General features: G+C 37.4%; 1 protein-coding gene across 4 annotated transcripts in view; it reads right to left on the reverse strand.

The window, feature by feature from the left end:
* lyn (LYN proto-oncogene, Src family tyrosine kinase) overlaps window positions 1-7,654 on the reverse strand; it is a 94,005-nt gene extending 86,351 nt beyond the window's left edge. For 2 of the 4 annotated variants that reach the window (XM_073042157.1, XM_073042165.1), the window contains exon 1: window positions 7,149-7,579. The gene's annotated coding sequence lies outside the window, so the exon portion shown is untranslated. Of the gene's footprint in view, window positions 1-7,148; window positions 7,581-7,636 lie in introns of those variants that run through there. The other 2 variants (XM_073042175.1, XM_073042183.1) reach the window with 2 other exon arrangements.
* Between the last annotated feature and the right edge of the window lie 449 nt (window positions 7,655-8,103).

The raw sequence follows: 8,103 nt of genomic DNA on the forward strand, positions 1-8,103 counted from the left end.
CCAATTGGTAAGACTACACCAGGGACCCAGCGGCAGCAAAGCCCAAAGGACTATATATAGAGGAAATATCCAAAATTTGAATGAGGACCTCTTACTCTCACTTCTGTTAAAAATCCGAAATGGTAAGATCATAACAGCTTTCTGCCAGGTAAATAATTTGTGCATGGAAATTACATTGTGACATTTGCTCAGATTACAATCAAGAGAAGGATGTGGGCCGGATGATAATTGCTGATCTCTCAAAACAATTGGCAGCCAGTTTTAGAACAACATATTGGGTATGAATGAACGAAAAGATATGAAGTTTCTACTTCTCTAAAGAGCACCTTTCCTCTTGCTTTCAGGCAAAATAGTTTTTGGAACAGAAAAGGAGAAAAAGGATTTTGGAAAATATATTAATTGACTTTCAACTCAGAACTCATTAAACAATGACTGTAGATGCTGCCTGGCCTGCTGAGTTCCTCTAGCATTTTGTGTGTGTTGCTTGGATTTCCAGCATTTGCAGATTTTCTTTTGTTTGTGATAAGACCATAAGATGTAAGAGCAGAAGTGGTCCATTTGGCCCTTCGAGTCTGCTCCACCATTTCATCATGGCTGATCCATTTCCCTCTCAGCCCCAGTCTTCTGCCTTTCCCCGTACGCCTTAATCTCTGACTAATCAAGAATCTATCAACCTTTGCCTTAAATATACCTCAAGTCAAGTCAACTTTTATTGTCATTTCGACCATAACTGCTGGTACAGTACATAGTAAAAATGAGACAACGTTTTTCAGGACCATGGTGTTTCATGACACAGTACAAAAACTGGACTGAACTGCGTAATAAAAAAAAACAGAGAAAGCTACAGTAGACTACAGACCTACACTGGACTGCATAAAGTGCACAAAAACAGTGCAGGCATTACAATAAATAACAAACAGGACAGTAATGACTTGGCCTCCAAACTGCCTGGGGCAATGAATTCCACAGATCCACTGCTAAATATAAAAGAAATATTTTGATTCCACTAAGAGCATTCAAATCAATGTTGAAATCACATTTAGTGCACTGAGCAAATACACAGATAATCCATCTTAACCCCCAGAGAATAACAGCACACTGCCCTGAAACTATAAATAAAGCCAGAATAAGGAATTGAAAGTCTGAACTAACAAAGCATGTTTTCATCTTCATTCAATTATCTCACAATTAAAATGAAGGCCTTTCTTTAGATTAATCAAGCAAACTAATATTCTGTCATCATTCTTTTTGAAAATTATATCCATGAAAGTCTACAGCTTTCCTAAATAAGCTATTTTTCAGTAAAATCAAAACAGGAACAGCCAGTGATATAGTCAATTTCTACCTCTGGTTGCATCCCCACCTTCAATGGGCACTGAGAGAAGTAGTTAGGTGATATCTCTTATAACACTATCACCACCCCTGACACAACACTTATCACAATGAAGCATAGCTTGGCAGACCCTGTAAGTAGCTTACTATGAGACTGGAAAATATTTGTGTGATTCATTTTTTTACTATGGCCCAGGGTAAACAAGATGATTAGGAAGTAAATAAGTTTTAAGAAATAACTAGGAAGGAAACAGAAGTGGATTTCCTTGGCTTCAAAATGCAGGCCAGGGCATTGCTAATCTAGCAGGTAATTTTATCTGGAGGAAACAGAAACTCTGACCTGAGCCTTACCAGAATGTTGAGCATTCTATAAGGGTCATGCAAAACAAACTTAGTTTAACTGCTGGAAAAACCTGGAGAGAAAGAAAAGTAACTTATAACATGAAAAAGGATCTAGTGCTTTCCCGGCATATATGACAAATAAACTCTTCTCGGGCTTCCAGCTAGACACCTGTACCCGGCTGGAAGCTCGAGAAGTGTTTATTCGTAACTTCTAATATCTTTATTCCAAATGACCTCAGAAGCAAGGAATTTATTTTTTATTCTAATGTGTTATATTTTAGTAAAGAAGATGCTGCTAATTTACAGTAAAGGAAGTGGTGAGATGGAGATGGCTGGACAAGTGGAGTGATGGCAAATGGCAGATAAAGTGCACTTACATCAATATATGCAAAATATATTTGCATATTAGGGCTCTGCAAGCAGAGCAGGCCAGGTGTTTCAAAACATGTCTACACAAGACAGTGGAGCACTTGTATACAGTTTAAAGGGAGCCAGTTAGTCAGGTGTGTTGCTCTGCATTTTGCCATATAAATTTTGTGTCTAGCTAGGTTCCCGTTAAAGTTTTCAGTCACCAACCTTAATGCCACACTTCTGCTCCCACCCAATCACAATTCTGCTTTGTAATTCAATGCCCTCAGCATCCTCATCGGACTATTGATCCCCATTGACTGAAGCTCTAAAGCCCTTAAACCTGCTCATGCGTTCCCCTTACCCCACAAAATACAATTTCTCTAAGCTTTTCTGTTTTCTCCGCAATGGCAGGGCTCTCATGCGCAGTTCCTGTCAAGTCCACTGAACCTTTTGAGGTATAAGACAATTTCAAGACCAGAGTATCAAGGCAATGAAGTTATGCAAAACGCTTACGAGAAACTAGCATTGCCTCTGCTGGAGCAGTGTCTTTACTTTTGAACAAATTTGCATGTGGCAAAGAGTCTTCAGAGGACTCAAGAAGCTGTCATTGTCCTCCTCAGAGTTAGAGAAGATTTAGTGGAGTAAAAACAGAAAATGCTGCAAATAATCATGTCAGCCAACACCTGTGAGAAGAGAAACAGGATCAACATTTCAGTCTGAGGAACCTTTGTCAGCACTGATGGAACCTAAACCTGAAACATTAATCATTTTTCCCTTTCTAGTGACGCTGCGTTGAATTTACCAGCATTTTACTTATTATTGCAGATTTCCAGTATCTGAAATTCTATTACTTCCATTTAAGGTTAACATTTACGAAGCTATTCAAAATTATGTATGATTTTAAGAGAATGTGTTTATATTGCCAGATAGATTAGTAATCCGAGGCTTCATACTTAAGGTCATGAACAAGAAAGGGACATGGCATAATATTTTCTTTTAAAGCATAGTGGTAACTTTCAAGTAGTAATTGGATAAATATTTGAAGGGATGAATTTACACATTATAGCTAAAGAACAAAATTAGGATTAATTGGAAAGCAGTTAATCCAAACAGCTGCTTCAGAACAAAATGTTTCTGGCTGTATTCAGTGTTTATCATTTTCACTGTAAATGTGATAGTGAATCAACTCCTGTTTGAGAAGCAACTTGAATCTTCTCCAATTTGCCTAGCAGAGCAACAGGTCCACAGCAGATGCTATTTCATTGGCTCTTCACTCAACCCTGGAACATCTGGGCAGCAGTGATGTGTAGGTTATCAACTTTATCAACTATAGCTTGTCAATCAATACTATCATCAGCTCAAAACTAACCAATAAGCTTTAGGATCTTGGGCTCAATACCACTTTGTGCAATTGGATCCTCAATTTCCTACTTGCAGACACCAGTCAGTTTGGATTGGCAACAACATCACCGTGACAATTTCCATCAACACAGGTTCACCACAAGGCTGTGCTTAGCCCCTGCTCTTTATGCTTTACACTTATGACTATGAGGCTAACCACAAATCCAATGCCATATTTAATTTGCTGATGATCCCACTGTCACTGGCTGGATCAAAGGTGGTGATGAATCAACATATAAAAGGGAGATTGAAAATCTGACTGAGTGAAGTCAGAACAACAAACTCTCAGCAAGACCAAAGATATGGCTATTGACTTCAGGAGGTGGAAACTAGAGATCCACGAGTCAATCCTCATCAGGGGATCAGAGGTGAAGAAGGTCAGCAACTTTAAACTCCTTAGTGTTATTGTTTTAGAGGAGCTGTCCTAGGAGAATTATGGAAGTGCCATTATGAAGAAAGAACAGAAGCACCTCTGTTTCCTTAACAATTTCCAATGATTTGGCATGACATCTATGACAAAATTCTACAGATATGTGGTGGGGAGTATATTGACAGGTTGCATCACAGCCTGGTATGGAAACACCAAAGCCCTTGAACAGAATATCCTACAAAAAGTAATGAATACACCCAGTCCATCACATGTGAAACCATCCCCTCCACTGAGCACATCTACATTGAGTTGTCACAGGAAGGCAACATCCATATCAGGGACCCCCTCCACCCAGACCATTCTTGCTTCTCACTGCTGTCATCAGCAAGAAGGTACAGGAGCCTCAGGACTCACACCACTAGATTATCCCTCAGTTATTATCAGTTATTATCCCTCAATCATCAGGCTCTTAAACCAGCAGGGATAAATTCACTCACCCCATAACTGAGCTGATCCCACAAGCAATGGACTCACTTTCCAGGGCTCTTCCTCTCATGTTTTTGATATTTATTAATTACTTATTTATTATTATTTTTCATTTGCACAGTTTGTTCTCTTTTGCACATTGGTGGCTTGTCCATCCTGTCGAGTGCAACCTTTCATTGATTCTATCGTGTTTCTTGGATTTACTGTGTATGCATGCAAGAAAATGAATCTCAGAGTTGTATATGGTGACATACAAGTACTTTGGTATTAAATTTACATTGAACTTTGAACTTGTATACCATATACATCTGCTAATAATGACAAAATAGCTACATAATTTGTTTTATGGTATTTTTCAATTAGCCAATATTCGGGAAGAATAACTGTTTGTGAGAAAGTGACATCCTCCTGATCAATAAAAAAAGCCCTTGGTTGAATAGCCTTCTAAAGAAGAGTATTTCAGCAAAGCAGCAACTGTTTAGTCGTGTAAGTGAACTGATAATCCTCAGACTGAGAGAAGGCTACCATTGAATTAAGCTAATATGAGAAAAAATACACACTTATTAATTTTATCTAAAGTGGCTGAAGATAAAATTCAAACTGGTTTACTGACCAAGTGACAATAACACTGGTTATTCATATTTAACCATAGAACATTGAACAGCACAACATGATGTTGTGTTGACATCTTAACCTTGTCCAAGATTTTTCTAATCCTTCCCTCCCATATAGCCCTGCATTTTTCTTTCATCTATGTGCCTATCCAAGAGTCTCTCAATTGTACCTAATGTATCTGCTTTGACCACCAGCCCCGGCAGTGCTGCATACACACATCACTCTCATTATGTCCTCTGGTATTAGCCATTTCCACACTGAGATTTAGATGCTGACTCTCTACTTGACTTATGCCTCCTATCTCATATGCCTCTATCAAGTCACTGCTCATCAGAGGAAAGCCGTAGCTGATTCACCTTTCTTCATAAGACGTGTTCTCTAATCCAGACAGTATCCTGATAAATCTCTTCTGCACCCTCTTTAAAGCTTCTACTTCTTTACTCTAAAGAGGCGACCTGAATTGAGCATAATACTCCAAGTGTGGTCTGACCAGAGTTTTATTGAGTTTCAACATTAGCTTGTAGCTCTTGAACACAATCCCGACTAATGAAGCCAACACACCACATACCTTCTTAACAAACCTATTAACTTGCACAGCAACTTGATATGGACCCCAAAAATCCCTCTGTTCCTCTACACTGCTAAGAATCCTGCCATTAACCCTGTATTCTGCCTTCATGGCTGACCTTCCAAAGTTTGTAACTTCACACTTTTCCAGGTTGAACTCTATCTGCCACTTTTCAGCCCAGCTCCGCATCCCATCGAAGTCCCATTGTAGTGCATTTTCTCATTTTATTTCTGATTTCCAGGGCACACAATTGTGAGGAGGAATGGGGAAATGATTGATAATTTAACAATAGGACAAGCCTAGCAGTTAAGCTTCTCTGAAGGGTCATGCTCATCACCTTTGAAAATCCTTTTAAAATTAATTAAATAATAATTGTAAGTCAACTCCATACTTTCATTAAAACCCATTTATCGGTATTATGAAAAGTATAATTGTCTAATACACGTGTAACAAACTAAAAAGATCCTCCAATAGTGAATAAGATCTGTTTCAGGATTTTATTACAAGACTGTAGTTAACTAGGAAACAGACTTTGTATAAAAGTAATGTAATTCTTTCGGTGTTTATTTTCTTCCAGAATGATTTTCTTTAACACTGCAAAGATTCTAAATGCAAATTTAGCAATTTCATAACACACTTCAGTGGACTGTGCTATAGGACCCTGACAAGTAGTTGATAATTCTGAATGGATTCAATCTCCTTTTTATTTGAGAATGTTTCATGGTAAGGAGATTGACCAGGAAAAAAGTCATCCTCAAAGGTTGAAAGCACCTTTACATATCCTGTTCCGTTCAAACCCAGTTTTACCTGACAGTGACTCTCCCAAGAATTCATTTGGCATTCTCAAATTGTCCTTCTAGGTCAGGCTGGAGTTCCCTTTCTGTATCACCAAACAACAGTGTTGAAAATGTCCATAAGCATATCTAGATGGGAAATATTCCTCTGCACACTAACCAGCTAACGTACAACTCATGATCACTCTATAGGATATAACCATCGAATGAAACATTAAAAGGGAAAATAATATCTGTACTATTTTCACTTTAATACCCGATTTTAATGTTATTTTATTTTAATCATCTCATCAGTGGTAGATTTAAAAACCAACTGAAATGTTTTTGAAAATAAGCATTTAATTAACCTATGTAACAATAGCTTGCACCCATGTAGTCTTTAACATCGCCAAGCATTCCAATCCGCTCCACAAGCTTACCAGGCAAAGATTAAGTAAAGAGCAAATTTCAATAATCATTATACAGCAGAAGATATAGTTATATCTGTATTTCCAACACCATTTTCTAAAAAAGTAGAAGCTTAAAATCACCTCGTAAACTTCTGGTTTTATGTCGTTAGGTGCAGCTCAGCCAATGTTTACTGCGATCTTTCTTTTAAAAGAGTTAACCAATTTGGTTTAAAATAAAATTTTCCAGTATTTTGTCATTACTGGAGGAAACACTTTAATGCTTTTTGTGTCCACGAGCTTCAAGAATAAACATTTAAAAATTCACCTCTTCTAGTAGTATCCTAGTTTACATATTCACAATAAATTGCTCTATGCATTATTTTAACACTGCCATTAACCTTTTAACATTAAAATACTGAATATTTTACAGAAGAGATAAAGTTCAGTACATTGTTCATTTCACTCATACAGAAACAGTTCAGAAACTGAAATTCACTTACTTCCTTGATGTACAAATGGGAATCGATAGAATTGGCTTTATGGCCGTACCAAGTGTTAATTTTCAATGGATTCAGGGGATATTGTCCTCATGTAGATTTCTTATTATTTAAAAACACAAACCAAAATTTCTGTAACATTGAGAAGAAACCACTTGAGAAAGCTGCTTAATCCACTCTGTGGCAAACTCAAATTAAGGAACTAACTGGTGCTTTTTTTTCATACACTACTTCCTGGTGTTTACATAAATCAAATAGCCTCCCCAGCCCAGACTGGCTACACAATTTGCATGAGTCTACAGTAAATTACCCAGCCTACTCTTTACTAAGACACAAACCTTGACAGTTTTGGCTGAGATACAAGCAAACTTCAGTCCAGTTACTTGGCTACAAAACCAGTGAAACAGTAAATAAGCATAAGAGAATTCAGTTCAAAGCTTTTCTAAACATATTAGCTAGAAAGGCCTCTGTTGTAATAATTTTGTTCTTACCCAATTTCCAGCACAATATTTATGGTTTCAAAAGAGTAATTATTAACAGAAAACAATAACATGACTCCAAGACTGAGCTCTGCACCTGGAAAGAAAGCCTATAATGCATTTTCATGTGATGTCAAAACGCTGGGATAGAAGTGACTTCGGTGCCATGTGGAAATGAGTCAGGAACGCATAGGACATAAAACAACCTTTCGACTCAGGAGTTAATCAAGCTTGAAGGAAAATGCTTCATTAACATTATTTTTGTTCAGCTATATTTACACAAACTAAAAATCATGCTTATTGCAGATAATTAGGAATTCTACATGCTATGTAAGTCTATTTGATACTCATTGGTCTTCTTTATTACCACCACGGAAATGGTGACAAAAGCAGGAAAAGCAAGTTTACAGTATTCTTAAAATAGTGAAAGAAAGTTTCCGCTTGGGTGTAATTGATAATTCGTGCATAAATTGTGCTTG

The sequence above is a fragment of the Hemitrygon akajei genome, chromosome 1, assembly GCF_048418815.1.
Source record: "Hemitrygon akajei chromosome 1, sHemAka1.3, whole genome shotgun sequence".
NCBI lineage: Eukaryota > Metazoa > Chordata > Chondrichthyes > Myliobatiformes > Dasyatidae > Hemitrygon > Hemitrygon akajei.